Source organism: Podarcis gaigeae (genome assembly GCF_964106915.1).
Source record: "Podarcis gaigeae genome assembly, chromosome: 4".
NCBI classification, from domain to species: domain Eukaryota; kingdom Metazoa; phylum Chordata; class Lepidosauria; order Squamata; family Lacertidae; genus Podarcis; species Podarcis gaigeae.
The window spans coordinates 4,619,895-4,634,930 of record NC_139677.1 but is presented as its reverse complement, the minus strand read 5'-3'; the positions used below and the strand labels follow the sequence as shown (position 1 = coordinate 4,634,930).

Here is a 15,036-nt window from a genome sequence, read left to right as displayed (position 1 = left end):
GTTCACTGATGTTATGCTTTCAATGTGTCAGATTCCTTTGTTTCAGGGCCCTCCCATTCTCTTGCTTGGCCCAAATTTTGATCAGCTTTTGCACCTATTCGTTCCCTCGTTTCTGAAAGCTTCTCACATTGTTCTGTGGCTGTGCCATAAGTTTCTTATGAAAATCCAATCTTGCCAGTTGCATGGAAAATGTGAAGAGAGTTTTGGTCCACTTGGTAAACTGATTTTGGAAGGCCTCATGAACAGCTTTCTTTGAATTTTTCACAGATCTACAGGCATCCTCCCACCTCCTCCCTTCCTTTCCACACTCCCCTCCCCATGGTCACTTTTTCATTAGAGTCAGTTACATTCAGGAAAAAAATGGACTAAGCACAACCCAAAAGTAAACAAAGAAGCACAAGTTTGCTGAAGAGGTTCCAGGGCAAAAATAAAAAGTGTACAAGCAGGAAACCACTGAACAACAAAAGCCAGGATTTTGCCAGCAAGTGTGGTTCAGCCCTTAGTTTCCTGTGCTGAATTTCCTATTAGAGATTCATGATTTCAAGTACTGCAGAAGACACGGTAATACTCCTGCCAGGTATTGTGAAAAAGTGATGCCAGTCAGGGCTGGCCTAAGACATTTTTCTGCCTTAGGTGCAGCAAGAAATGGTGCCCCCTTTCAAGACAAGGTGCATAGTATCCAAAGCCAGCCAAGTTAAATTGGCACTTGGAACAGAAAAGCTCACAGGAATAAAAATACAGCAATAATAGTCACCACTCCTGACCTCATATTGGATTGTGGGAAAATACTTTGCATTCTGGGGTTGAAGCCCCAGCCGCCACCTTCCCATTGGGCAAATGGGTGCCTCATACACAGTAGTTGCAAACTCTTCCACCCACTTTCCTCTTTTGAGGGGTTGCACCTACCCACTCTTCGTGTTTCATAGTGTGGCTACCTTGGTTGCCTTTTGGGCCAAGTAGGAATTTCTAGCCAGCCAGGTAACACCTGGAAGACTGGTCCTTTTAGCTGCTCCACACTTACTGGGACAGAATGATGGTTTGTTAAATAGGTTGAATGGTTTAAATGGTCACTTAGGCAGTTAGATCACCTTTAGGGGCGGTGAGTCTTGTAATTGAGGGTTATAAGATCTGTGGCAGGATCTGGGCCACTATTTGGGGGCACATCCACTCAGAGCTTTGCCACATCCACTCAGAGCTTTGAGGCCCTGGGAAGTAATGAAGCAGGAAAGCCTCTCTACTCACCTTCAGGGTGAAGTTGGAGTTGGGGGCAAGAGGACTTGCCTCCCCTATCCCAGTAGAGGCGGCTCTTATCCCAATAGAAACCCTACAGCTGCAGGCATTTTCCTGAAATTTGTTTATTTAGGTCCTGCACTGATAGCTTTCCCTCTGCAGATTCTGTTCGTGTTTGAATTTAATAATAATGTGGCCTACAGTTCAACTGGTGTCAGAGTTTTTATTTTAGCCCTTGGCTACAAATTCAGTAATGAACACTTTCTTGCTCTTCCATGACACCCAAATTATCTGATTGATATGGCCGCCTTATTCTGCATAAATGGTAGGGCTGGGCCTGCTGCCAGTCAGAGCTGTGGGCTAGATAAGGGTCCAATAGAGTATAAGGCAGCTGACTATGTTTACATGCTCCCACCCTGTCAAAGTCCACAAGGGGGGAATTTGGGGCTGGAAATATGTATGCAGCAACCGATCAGGTCAGGGAAACTGGATTGCTGAACAGTCAAAAAGTAAGGGCTACTTACAAATTGAAAATTCTCAGACTATAACATTAGAAGACTGCCATCTGTCTTATTCTCCCTTTAAATTTCTGTTAAGCTGACCTTTTGGGATGCAATAATTAGAAATCTTCTTGTATCTCTTGTGCTTTTAGTGCTAAGCTAGTTGTAGTTTCTTAGGAAGTGCTTTCCTGAAATTATCTTTTCTCAAAGCCACAGATCAAGAAGAAAATGCTCCCAGAGGGGAAAAAACAACGAACTGTCTCCAAGATGTATTGTTCTCTTTCTATTAATGGAAATTGCACAGCCCCCTTTTCCCCACCCGCAACTCTTCCACAATTGATAGGTTATTTCAGAAATGCTGTGGAACTGGAATAAGGCAAATCAAGCAGAGCTGAACATGTCCTTTCTTTTACATGGTCAAATTTTTGCATAGTAGCAAGCACAGAAAAGAGCTTCTGATTTTAAAGGCACTCCTGAGAATTTGAGCAGAAAAAGAAATGGCATACAAGACCTGAAGGTTCAGGCATGCATTTCATGTGAAATTAAGGATAACAAAAACTGTGCACATCCATGAGCTGTTGAGCAAAAAACACTCCTCCTTTGCAAAAGCACTGATGTCAGTACTACAATGTATGTACCTGATATTGATATAGTCCTGACATACAGAGGAGAAGAGTAATAACTTTTTTATTTCATTTTATTCCATCCTCTGAGGCATTTCAGGAAAACAAGAATAGCTGGGGTGGAGCTGTAGCCTTTCCAAAACATGTGCTAAGGCTGTATTTGTATTCCCTTTTTTAAGGAATAATTGTATTTTTTAAACCAGTAAATGAAAATGGTGTATCACTTCAACTTCAATATAGGCAGCTTGAAATATAAAAGTCTTCCACAGTAAATTTCCCCTACAGAAGCATATAGTGATGCCCAAACAGAGAGGACATTTTACACTTTGGGCTAGGATGAAGGGGGAGAAGTCATTTCAGTTTGTGGCCAAGGTTCTCAGCATATCTTGAAGGCCCACAGTTAGGAATGCTCAAGAGTATTTTAAGAGCAATTGTTATGGGTTGTTTTTGTTTGTTTGGTTGGTTGGTTGGTTGGTTGGTTTCTCAGCATAATGCATCTTAGAAATACTTATGATAACTAGTTTGGTAGAGCATGAGGCTCTTAATTCCAGGGTCAAGGGTTTGAGCCCCACATTGGGTTAAAAATTCTTGCATTGCAAGGGCTTCAACTAGATGACCCTCATGGCCCCTTCCAACTCTACAATTCTACAATTCTATGAGGAATAATCGCGCCACTTGTAACTTGTGCCCATTATTGAAGGAAATATGAGAACTTTGTCAATTGAATAACAAACAGATGCAACTCATTGAGGAAGGCCATATTGAACAATATCTTTACCAGTCTGTACAAGAACACCACACAAGAACCAAACCAGACTAACACACCTAGCTAATGAGAGAGATTCTATGGATCCTGAATCCACCCTCATTCAATCATTCTCCACTTTGTTTCTACAGTGGTCTCCAGTTTAAGGGCCGAAGTACCAATTACAAAAGACCAAAGCTGACTCCAAACCAAATCAGTATCCTAATGAATTCAACCCAAACCTTGTAACTAAAGTCTTAACAAATGCCAAGCACTTTCTTTTTTCTTTTTTCTTTTAGCAGTGCAGAAAATTTTGACTGCTCAAAATCAATGGCTCACCCCATACCCTCCAACGTTTCTCTGATGCAAATAGGGATGTCCCATTCCAGAATGATAATTTATCCTCTGGCAAGCTGATATTCCCATTGTCTCATGCATTTATATAGGGACAGCAATAAAGCACAAGTAATGAGCATAAAAAGCCTTATTGTTTCATTTTCTTCAACTATAAAACTGGAAGTTTTGAGGAGGTGGACATTTACTTCACAAGACATCTTGTGATGGCGATTCAACAATTGTACATTTCTCTCTTCTCTTTATCTTACACTTTCTGTGAGCATGCCATATAAAAGGTCAAAAGGGAGACATGCAAAAAAATGTCTCATTGTTCCTGCACCCTGTTGCAGTCAGTCAGCCAGACGTTCCTCCAGAATCTTCCACTCCATTCCCCTTTCCAACCATTTCAATACCATATCCCCAAAGCCAGACAGCATATGAGCAATGATACCATTGAACACTGGAAGTAGAGGGGATAACTGATCTTTATTTGGGACAATTGCAGTTGTTGGCTTTTGCTAGGATTCTGGTGTTCATTTGTTTCGTGAATAAGCACATTGTGCTTCCTAGATATTGCACTTTCAATGTACTAAATTTATTTATTTATTTAAAAATATTTTTCATTCTTGCATTTTACCATGTTTTAACAACAAAAATCTAAACAAATTCAGCCTCCATTTTCTTAAAATTCCAAACCCCCCCTCCATGGTTCCTTATTTTATGTCATATTCTTACTGCATAACCAATTCAAATTTATTTACAAATTTCTTCTTTATGTTCCCTTTTAATTATTTCTTACTGCTCGTGTTTATGTCAATCCTGCTAACATTTTCAATTATTTACAATTTGTCTTCATATATCCAATAAATTTTCTCCATTCTGTTAAAAAAGAAAAGTCTCTCTTCCGGTAAGTTTTGCAATCTCTGCATATTCCATCAGTTTTAGTTGCCCATGGTCTTTCTCTGGAACTGCTTCCTCTTTCCTTTTTTTATGTTTTCTGCTTTATTTCAATGAGTTCTGCCAGTAAAAGTTTGGATATTTTTATGGGTGTGGACAATGAGGAGCCGTTTGTTCTGCTTCATATCTGCAACACGTTGAGTGCTCGCCCAGAAAAGTTCAGACCCTCCAGTGCTAGGCTCGGGAGGCGCTTTCCTTCTCCGTGCTTAGGACTTCGTAGCAGCGGGGGAAGCGCCACTAAAGCCCCTTCAGGGCGCGCGGGAGGAGCGAGCCGCCCGCTTCCCCGCCCTCACCGGCCTCCTGGGGCGCACGCAGCCCAAACGCGCGCCAATGCCGGGCGAGGCGCCGCTCCTGCACCCGACGGCCTTTTCCGCGGGGCTTCTAGCGGCAAGCGAGTGTGCGCGCAGAAGGCGGCGCCTTGCTCCCCGGCGCCTTTCTGGGCCGCCTCCTCCGAGCCGGCAGGGCGGCCTCCTGTGCCTGGACGGGATTGGGGAAGCACCTGCGGCGCTTGAAGCGTCGCAAGAAGCCTGGGCGGGGGAGCTGTGCTTCGTCTTTCCATCTCTGGGCCTATACCATTCATGCAGCCAGGACAGCATACAAAAATAGGGGTTTTCATGTTCTTTAGGTATCTCTCCACCAATTAGACTTAAAAGGAAAGCTTTTTTTAAAAAAAAAAATGTTATTTTCAACATTCCCCCCCCAACTCATTATAAACCATTTCCAAGACTTTTGCTATCTTAAACAACCACTACATGTGAAAAAAGGCATCTCCCTTTTCTTGATTCCACCTTGTACACTTTAGCTAGCTTACTAGGGTTCAAATACCATCTATACATCATTTCATATGATTTTTTTTTTAACACATAACACTGTAAATTTGAAGTCCACATTCCACAATCTTTCCCATGCTGCCATTTCAATATTATGTCCTATATCCATTGCCCAATGTATCATCAATTATTTGACCTGTTAGTACCGGTAGTTTGTTTGCCATTCTAATAATACTTTATACATTTTAGACATTACTTTTTGATCATTCTTTAGCAGGTCTTTTTCTAACTGAGAGGTTTGATTTGTAAAACCATTCCTTTTATTAACTTAAATAGCTAATTAAGTTGATAATATTGTAACCAGCTTGTTACTATCGCTGTTATTTCTTCAAACCTCTTTAATTTAACCTCCACCTCTATTAACAAATCTCTATACTGTAGGTTAAAGCCACATTGGTGGTTTATTTTCCAGCAAGTTTTTTATATTTATCCCATACTCATTCACTAAATTTATTTTTGCAAGAAGATGTGAAAATTCAATCCAATATTGCTTTGTAAAAAGAAGCCAGAGCAACAAACGCACAGAGTGACCAGGGTGAAACAAGCAGCCTGCCAAGTGAAATTTCCACACATTGGAGCTGATCTACAATCATGTTAAATATTGTTAATGGGAGTGTGTTTTTTAAGATTGCTTATAGTGAGGAGTCACATATTTGAATGTTCCCCCATGTAAAAAAAAAAAATTGTGCCCAGGAAAAACAATTACCTCAGGGGAAGATATCTAGTAGCGTAGCTTTCGTTTTTATTCATCCAAAAGTTATCTTCCATCTGCAGTCTGTAACCAATACAGTTTTGAAATGAATTATTCATTTTATTTCTAGAACTTCAATGTGGTGTCAGACCCACCCACTCCACTCCCCGGTGACCTGGCCTCAGTCCAAACTGGGTCCCCCTGTGACTTCCTTTTCATGAAGAAAGAAGATGACAGGTGTTCAATACAGTGAGTGCATACACCATGTCTGGTTTGACCCTTCTCTCATTTCAATAATTTACTGAATTTAAAACTTATTTTAAAAATCCATCATTGCTCTAAATATTTACCTGCATTAAAATTGTATGATTTGTTTCTTAAATGAGTTTTTTAAAGCATAAACTTGGTTTGCATTGAGAATAAACCTAATTATATTCATCACAATATTCCCACTCTACAGAACTGGAGTAAGTGCCGTGCTTTTTTTTTCAGGGGGTATTCAAGGGTACACAGTACCTTTTTTGTTGTTAAAAAGTGTGGCACTTACTGTAACAAGAAGAAGAAGAAGAAGAGTTTGGATTTGATATCCCGCTTTATCACTACCCGAAGGAGTCTCAAAGCGGCTAACAATCTCCTTTCCCTTCCTCCCCCACAACAAACACTCTGTGAGGTGAGTGGGGCTGAGAGACTTCAGAGAAGTGTGACTGCCCCAAGGTCACCCAGCAGCTGCATGTGGAGGAGCAGAGATGCGAACCCGGTTCCCCAGATTACGAGTCCACCGCTCTTAACCACTGCACCACACTGGCTCCCAACTTCATGGTGAATACCAGCACCTATTTTTCTAGAGAAAAACACCGAGTTAGTGTATATGAAGATGTCCCCAATGACTCATTCATTCCCATGTTTTCCGCTTCAACAGCACTAAGTTAAGAAGAGAATAAGTAGGTGTATTCGTTACATTTATGGAATTTCTTTTGGCTCAGCAAGCTCCTGCAGCTTCTTAGACCTCAGTGCAAACCCTTTGCCCTGTGGGGCTTTACAAAATGGCAGGGTGGCCCCCACATCCACAGCCTTGCCACGCAGAATGGTGAGGGCAGAACATGAACAATGAGAAGTTCACTGTGCCAGCCAAGAGGTGCTCCAACCCCCTGGGATCCCCTTCCCCACCTCCAAAATGACCTGTTTCAAGGCCACCTGCCAATGAATGCTTGCACGCATCCCACCCACCCCATGTGTTTGGAAAGGGGGGGGGGGTGACACACCACTGGAGCAGTGCTTGTCCACAATAGTTCGCTTGAGTGCTGGGAAAGAGGGACAGCTCTGTCCAACCCCACACCCAAGCAAGGGAGGGTTGATGTTTTGCAATGCCAAAGCTGGCAGTACCAACTATTTATTCAGTCAATGATTTTATGATCACGATAAAAGAAACCATCAGAGTGCCAGGCATGACAGAATTGAAATCAATGGGCTTCGGTGTGATTTATTCTGATGTGAACCAGGTGCTGGATGCTGCTGTGGTTTTTTTAAAAAGTACTGCATCGTCTTATTTATTTTTCTCATTTGGGCTTCCAGATACCACATGCATCCCAGTCCAGTAAGATCATTATTCTAACATGCCCCAACCCTGCTACTGAGCCAATCAAAGCAAGTTTGACTAAAAACAGCTTATGCTGCTTCAAGAAGATGTTTCTAGGCAAAGAGAATCTGAACACTGAGGTGCAGCCACTGAGAAAGTCTCCCTGGGTATCTCTCGTCTGTGCCAAATGAACCATATCTAGCAGGTCAATCCATGGGCAGATCCCTAATTCCATACTCAGACTGCCCTTGTAATAACAAGATAAATACATTAATAAATAGAAAGACTGGAACAAGATTTTCTGTACTCTTCATTTTAGTTAATTTTTAAAAACAGAATAAATGCTGCACTTATGCCTTTCTTGGGCATAAACTCAGGGGAACTTGTGAATAAACATATATAAGGATTCCAGTATCTTTCAGATGATTGCTAAGTTACACAGTTAGTTGTGCAACATCCAGCATGCTATGGGCTATAAAAAATAAATGTACTATTATTGTGTGCTGCTAAAATTACTATTCTAGTGCCTGCGGTTAAAAATGATTAAACAATAATAAGCAAAATTAATTTAGATCATGATCTCAGAGTTGTGGGGATTCTTACATATGCCTTCACTCCTCCTCCTAAATTTCCTACACTTAATTGTCAGGGTTCAGGAAAACTTTCAAATGGTAATCATTCTTTTTATGCAGTGTTTCAAAGTCTGATCAGCAAGTACTGTATATTTATGAAAGAGCTCCACTGATGGGCCAGATCCTGTTATCCGAAAACGGACCTGTAAGCAAGTCTCAATTAACAAATTCCGTCCTATTACTGGCTGCCAGCTGAGATGACAGTTAGACATACTCCGGGCAGGGGCACATTTGGGCTGGGCTTCTAACATTCGTTAGTTATTTTAAACAACAGATATCTGTCTATCTTTACATTTATAGCCATGTGTTAGAGACACAGCACAATGCCTGGCCAGGGAGCAACAGAGCTAAGGGAACCAACTGGCACATTCCAAGCCCCAGCACATCATGGAAGGCGAGAGATTGGCCTTTGGACCCAGCAAATCTAAAGCCTCTGGCAGAACCCCTTCCTCTCCCCTCTCCCAAACACCCTGTTTTGAGAATTTCAACTGCATTCTACTGGTGGGATAAATGCTGACAGTAGGAGCCTCCAGCTATTCACTCCCACTATGCCCCAGCCATCAATATTGGGGTAGGACTGCAAATTAGTTTTATTTATTTATTTGGCAGATATTATTGCATCTAGTGCATAACATTGCTTAGAGAATGTTGATATTTACTGGTAAAGGTTAGTTAATTCATTTTCTAAAAACTAGCATGGTACATTTTCTTTTTCTTTCACTGAAAAGGCATGAAAAGGTAGGGTGACATTTGGCAGCATACTGTGACGACACTGCATTGACTTTGAAATTTACTGGTCACTGTGTCAGAAGGTTCTACTTCCTGTTTCTTAAGCAGTCACTGATTCACAAGAGTGCCTCTCATCTTACTCTATGACTTGCTAAACTAGCTCAGGAGTCCTCGTACAGATACATTATCAAAGCTTTTCAAAAGTCTAAATACTCAGTGTGAAATGGATAGCATTGCAAATCCTTGTTTACACTCTCAAATAACTCTAAAAGGTTAATGACAAAAGCCATGATTTCCACTTGTTTTTTCCAGAACATGCATTAAGCTATGTGACCTGTCATCTCCAAGATCCCGCTTGATGTTCCTGTTAGAATTCCTGGCTCCGTGATTGCAGTCCTGGTGTTGTTGTCTTTCACATGACGGTATATGTTTTGACTCCACAGAGTGGGAAGTGACAGAGACAGGATATTTGTGTTACTGTGTTCCGCGAAGTAGGACTATTGTTCTTTGTTCTTTTTCTCTTTCCTATCTGATGCTAGAGAGAGAGGGAGCCATGTTGCAGTGCACCGTGTGTGTTTATATGTAAATAAAGTAGATTAGCCAAAATGCAGAGTTGCTGAGGTCTGTTACACAAACTGCGAACACTCTGCGGATCTCAAAGTGTGCCGGTGTTGGTTGGCATCGGTCGCTGTGATGTTCGGGCAGAAGAAAGCTTTTGAAGCTCCCAGTTGACCAGGAGGGAGAGCATGCTAGTCGGGCATGCGTCTCTACCAGGCTCCTACTCGAGTGTAGGCTGAACTCCTGACAGTTCCATGGGACCAGTAGTCCTCAGCTACGGAAGCTGGCCTTAGGGATAAGTTACATATTTTTGATAGAAAAGTAGCCGTTTCTCATTTGAGTTGGTATCCAGCAAGCCTGGTAAGTTAATGCAAAAGCTATGTACACAACAAAAATGACGGTGATGCACATCAACTGTACTAATGCTTAAACCAAGAGGCATCCATGTCTTTCTGAAATTTGATTATTAGGTTTCACTAATCCTATACATATTTACTAAGAAGTAAATCCCATTTCAATAAAATGGAATTCCTATAGCACAAGATTCTTGGTTATTTTTATGCACAAGTTTAATATTGTTTTGTAAAACAAATGCCACAACAGCACTGCATGTTGGAGCAAATAATAATTTGTATGTATGTGCTGACATTATGCTATTTTTATTTTGCAAAGCTAACTGATTGAAAGGAAATATAAGTAGGATCTATTATACTCACAGCAGCAATATGCATGCAGCTATTTTAATTTTCTCTTTTTATATTTGTAGCATTTCTTGAAGTCCCTTGAAGTGAATTGTTCAAATTAAAATAATCATGTAACTCAAAGCAAGGCAATATAATCAGAGAATTAATAGCAAAATCATGAAAACAAAAATATGCAGCTTGACCTGCCTCCCATTACCTTGACAAACTATTCATTGTCTGTTGGGAAATCATGTTTGACAAGGATGAACTGGCAAAGATAAAATATTATAGAAAATATGTCTTCAGGGCTACAGTATGATGAAGCTGACCTAATATTTGACAATGATGCAAGTGGCGTCCCTGAGCTACATGGATGAACAATATGTTAATTTATGCTAAGGAATTTTTCTACATAATAATGGTCCAACAGAGGATGAGGCTGGCATGTTTAGCAAGCTGTTAAAAGAATATGCATCTCCCAAGCACATCCTGCATCTAATCTTAAATGACTGGCCTGGATATGTTTCCAAAGACAATACATACCACCTGCACTGACACTCTTTGTTCCTGCAAATATACAACCTGAGATTATATTGCCAAAATGTTAATGCATAAGCAGAAGAAGGTATGGCTGAAGTGACCCAAGAAAGCATGGCTCAAGCAGTCTTCTCCCCACAGCCCAGAATCTATTCCAAGTGACCTTCTAGAGGGGGTCCACAGTTCACTGCTATGTTAGAGGTACCCTACTGAACTTGCACTTAAAATAAATTTGAAATCGATCTACCTTCCATCGTTTCCTAGCTCACACTGTCTACCATCTAAATTTCTTCTATATTTCAGAGTCCATTTTCATGAGAGGTTTGGAGCCAGCTTTGGATGGCCACTGTGTGAACAGGATGCTGGACCAGGTGGGCCGTTGGCCTGATCCGGCAGGATCTCTTGGTGTTCTTGTCTTCCTCAGTGCAGAGGCACCATTTAGGCATCACTCAGGACAGCGCCTCCTGCAGGTAAAAGCCTGCCGTCCAGGGCACATCACACCAACGTCTGAGTGAAAATAAACAAGGCATTATAATAAATGCTTTATTAGAAAATTAAAGATAATGAACATGATGGTGATGAAAATGTAATACAGCAAATAGCATTGTTATCAGTGAACATGACTCCAAAGTCAAATTAATGAAAAGCCAAAAGGTTAACAAGTATCCTTGAATTAAAACGACTTTTAACAAATCTGCAATCAACAAAGCTGCAAAAATGGTTACAGATAGTGAAGCAAATATAGCAAAGAAAAAAAATAAAATTTAAGAATTTTTTCCTTTCTCCTGCTGTTAAATAAAGTCCTGCTTCTGAGGCAACTCAATGGCTTCTTGACAGAGGCAGCCCTTCCTTCCGCACCTGCTGGCCGCTATTCCAGCACAGTCACACCTCGGGCTACAGATGCATCAGGCTGCGCGTTTTCGGACTGCGCACCGCGCCAAACCCGGAAGTACCAAAATGGGTTACTTATGGGTTTCGGTGCTCACGCATGCGCAAAAAGCGCCGAATCGTGACCTGCATGTGTGCAGATGCGGCGTTGCGGGTTGCAAACGTGCCTCCTGCACAGGTCCCATTTGCAAGCCGAGCGTCCACTGCATGTTGCTTCATAAGCCCCTTGATTCCAAAGGTTTCCACTTTGTCTGGAAATGAAGGCTGGAGACAACGGAGTAGTCCCATCCACATCCTGTATTTTGTGGGATCTTCTGAAATAGTTAATGCTTAATCTTTTTCCATTCCTAATCTACTCAAAGCACCACCTTATTAACTTTTGGTGGGCTATGGAGGGTCCTGAGATATTGAATGTCCTTAAAATAAGTCTCCTTTGTTCTCTTATAATGGCAATGGTGCCTACCTGAGAGGTGCTGGAACTTAGTTGTGGTGAGTTCCAGCTGGAAAAAAAGCCCTGGCAACACCTCTTAATGAATCACCATGAGTTCACTGGTTTAGAGGTGCAAGAATGGGTATACAATCTGGAGTTTAAGAGCCAGGCTGACTGAGCTTGAGCGATGTTGAGTCCTGGAAGAACTTTGGAAAATCAGGGAACCTAAGAGAGTTAGAGCTCCTGATTACAATGACTCCCCAAAAAAGTAGGGTGCTCCTGGAATGGTGATTTCAAGGTGAAGAAAATAAAGGAGTGGTCTTGTTCCTGAAGGACAAAGCAGTGGCATCTTTAGGTGGAATGTAGACTATATTCATGGTGAGTTCTAGAAAAATAGCACTGGGTGTTGCTCGGATAAAGTCTGTCTGGCTGACCCTGGACTCCCAGTATTGAAAGGGCTCTTCCCCTATTTCCAGTAGAAGCAAAACAGAGCTGTGGCTGAGGAAAATATTATTTTTAATTTCTCCCCAATTTCTCTCCAAACAGAGCATACCACCTTATACTGTTTTGACAGGAAGGAAGGAAGGAAGAAAGGAAGGAAGGAAGGAAGGAAGGAAGGAAGGAAAGTAAGTTTTCACCATAACTCTCTGCTTCTTTACACCCTGAGGCTGAGCAGCCTCTTTAGTATTGTTTTTCATGCACCTCCCCTCTCTGGGAAATTATTACATCATCATTTAGTCATATTTTCTGAAACATTTTCTGCAAAAACTCTTTTTGCATCGCTGATCTCATCTACAGTACAAGACCACTCTGCTGTTCAGGAGGGTGTGTCACCTAGTGCCTGCTGGTTGCTGGAATGAGTGCTAGATCCCTTGTTCTGATCCAGCAGAGCCATACTTCTGTTACCAAGTAAAATTTCAGAATCAGGGTTAACACATATTGTGTCTTAACTCTCAAAAGGTCTTGAATTTGAGGTTTCAACTGTTCCAGTGGAAGTTGGGGAACTTACTGAATACATCCCTGATTTTGCTCTGGCCTACACCTGATATTGTATATGATGTCAAGTGTGGGGCAGGTAAAGATGCAGCTGGGGTGAAAGTGAGGTTTGTAGGCACTGCCAATCAGCTGATCAGTGGTGCCTGCAAAGTCCTGTGCCTTTGCAAGTGAGTGCCACCGTGATCAATGCTTACAAAGGGCAATTAGCTGAGCATTGGCACCATTTAGATAATCCCAGAAATAAACAGGCTCCTTGCATAGAACAGCACTGTTATTTCTGGTGGAATAATACCAGACCATTACAGCTGATTGAAAGAAATTGTGACAACCCCTGAACAAGTCAAGGTGGGGATTGTTTGTTTGTTTGTTTGTTCTCAAATACCCCAAATTTATAGCTAACTTTTAAATAACTATTCTCAAAGCAGGGCACATATGGTACCAAATTATGACAACAATTAAACATTACACAACAAACGTATTGACATGTCATTTACTGAAGGCTGCTGCTGGAGCTACCCAGCTCAGACTAGAAATTTGTGTGCTTGTGATAAATGTTGGCATAGCAGAGACATTCCCGTATTTTTTACCATCCCTTTCATTTCATTTATCAGGCACCCTAAGAATCTGCCATAGTAGTCCCCTGTATTGCAGAGGATGTGTTCTGGAAAGTGCATTCCCTACACACAAGACACTGGCCAAATTTGTTCTCTGTGTGATAAGCAATCTTTCTTTCAGGGAAGCTTGTCTAGCATGCTTGACCTTTAACTGAGGGACTCCTGATAAGGAACCTCAGGGTTTCAAAGCAACTGCATCAACCACAGTCCGTCCCAGATCCATCTTTCAAGTTCCATGGGAAAGGGAAAGGAAGTTCTCTACTTGCAATATAATTTCAACGCACAAATTTTAATTGCATGGTGAAATTGTACTATGCAAACCATTAAAAATGTGTGTGTGAAATTATGGCTTGTTCTTTTCCCTCTGAATCCTTTAAAAAGGCATGTTACATAACTTAAATGAAGAAGAGATTTCTGAAATAAGCTGTAATATAAAGGACTAAAAATGGAACTTTAGCTTTGATGGCACTCTAAAAGCTCTAATGATTAAATTGTTGGCTCTTCAGGTTTAACACTAGAATGAGAAAAAATGTATATAAAAATGTATCAATGGCAGAATAATTTTACAGTTTCTTATGGTTCCACTCATTCATTTACAGAATGAAAATGATGGTATGTTGTGTAAAGCAACTGCAACAGAATCTAATTTGACATTACAAGATGAAATGTACTGTTGCAAATATTATATATAATGTATTATTTGCTGAAGTTATCTTGCATGCTCTTTTAAACCAAAAAAAGGAAAAAAAGAAAAGAAATGTCTGGGACAACAGCATAGGGCTGTTTAACATACTGCGTCCGACATTATTAACACAACCTTGATTAGGATGCTGCATTCTGATCATCAACAGAAGCTGGTTCCAAATGCAAATTTAATCTCTCTTAGTATTCAACATACACTAACTATCATACCTTTGATACCACTGTGGGTTTGTGGTGCTTCCCAATCTCACATCCTAATTATCTTCTCCTAGTATTTAATAGTTTCTTCACAGATGCCATCAGGTGCATTAGGAACTGCTTATTTATGGACAGCCAATAATGTCCTTATACACTCCTCCAAGTGAAATATCATTTTAATTAACAACTCACAAGCCGATGCAGGTGAACGATGTATAGTTAAAATATGCTTAATATTATTAATGGTAATGAACCAGGCTGGATATATTGGCAGAGGAATGAATTATTTTTGTTAGCAGGCATGTATCCATTACTTAGCCCCCTGGCATTCCAAGTTCCTTAAGGCTGCAGTCCTGTGCACACTCTGCAAATTTTCTGGAGAGAATACAGAGCACTTTCTCAAAGGGATGAAGTGTGATTCTTTTTCCCACTCTGCATCTGCCGTTTCTGTGTCCACTGGGCCTCTGCAGTACCAGGCAGCTGTGATGCAGCTGGCCTCTCACTTCAAGTCTACCCCTCATTTAAGCTTTTGGCAGCCCCCTTCTCCCCATGGCCCATGCTCTCCAGGATAATCTCAGGAT

General features: G+C 41.2%; 2 long non-coding RNA genes across 2 annotated transcripts; both read left to right on the top strand.

Moving 5' to 3' along the window:
• Positions 1 to 4,898: 4,898 nt before the first annotated feature.
• On the top strand, positions 4,899 to 7,622 carry LOC310844121. Its single transcript, XR_014563957.1, has 3 exons — positions 4,899 to 5,016; positions 6,043 to 6,183; positions 7,485 to 7,622. It is a non-coding gene; the product is annotated as an uncharacterized lncRNA (long non-coding RNA).
• A 129-nt stretch (positions 7,623 to 7,751) lies between these two features.
• Positions 7,752 to 9,412, top strand: LOC310842697. Its single transcript, XR_014563306.1, has 3 exons — positions 7,752 to 8,265; positions 8,440 to 8,691; positions 9,162 to 9,412. It is a non-coding gene; the product is annotated as an uncharacterized lncRNA (long non-coding RNA).
• The last annotated feature ends 5,624 nt before the right edge of the window (positions 9,413 to 15,036 follow it).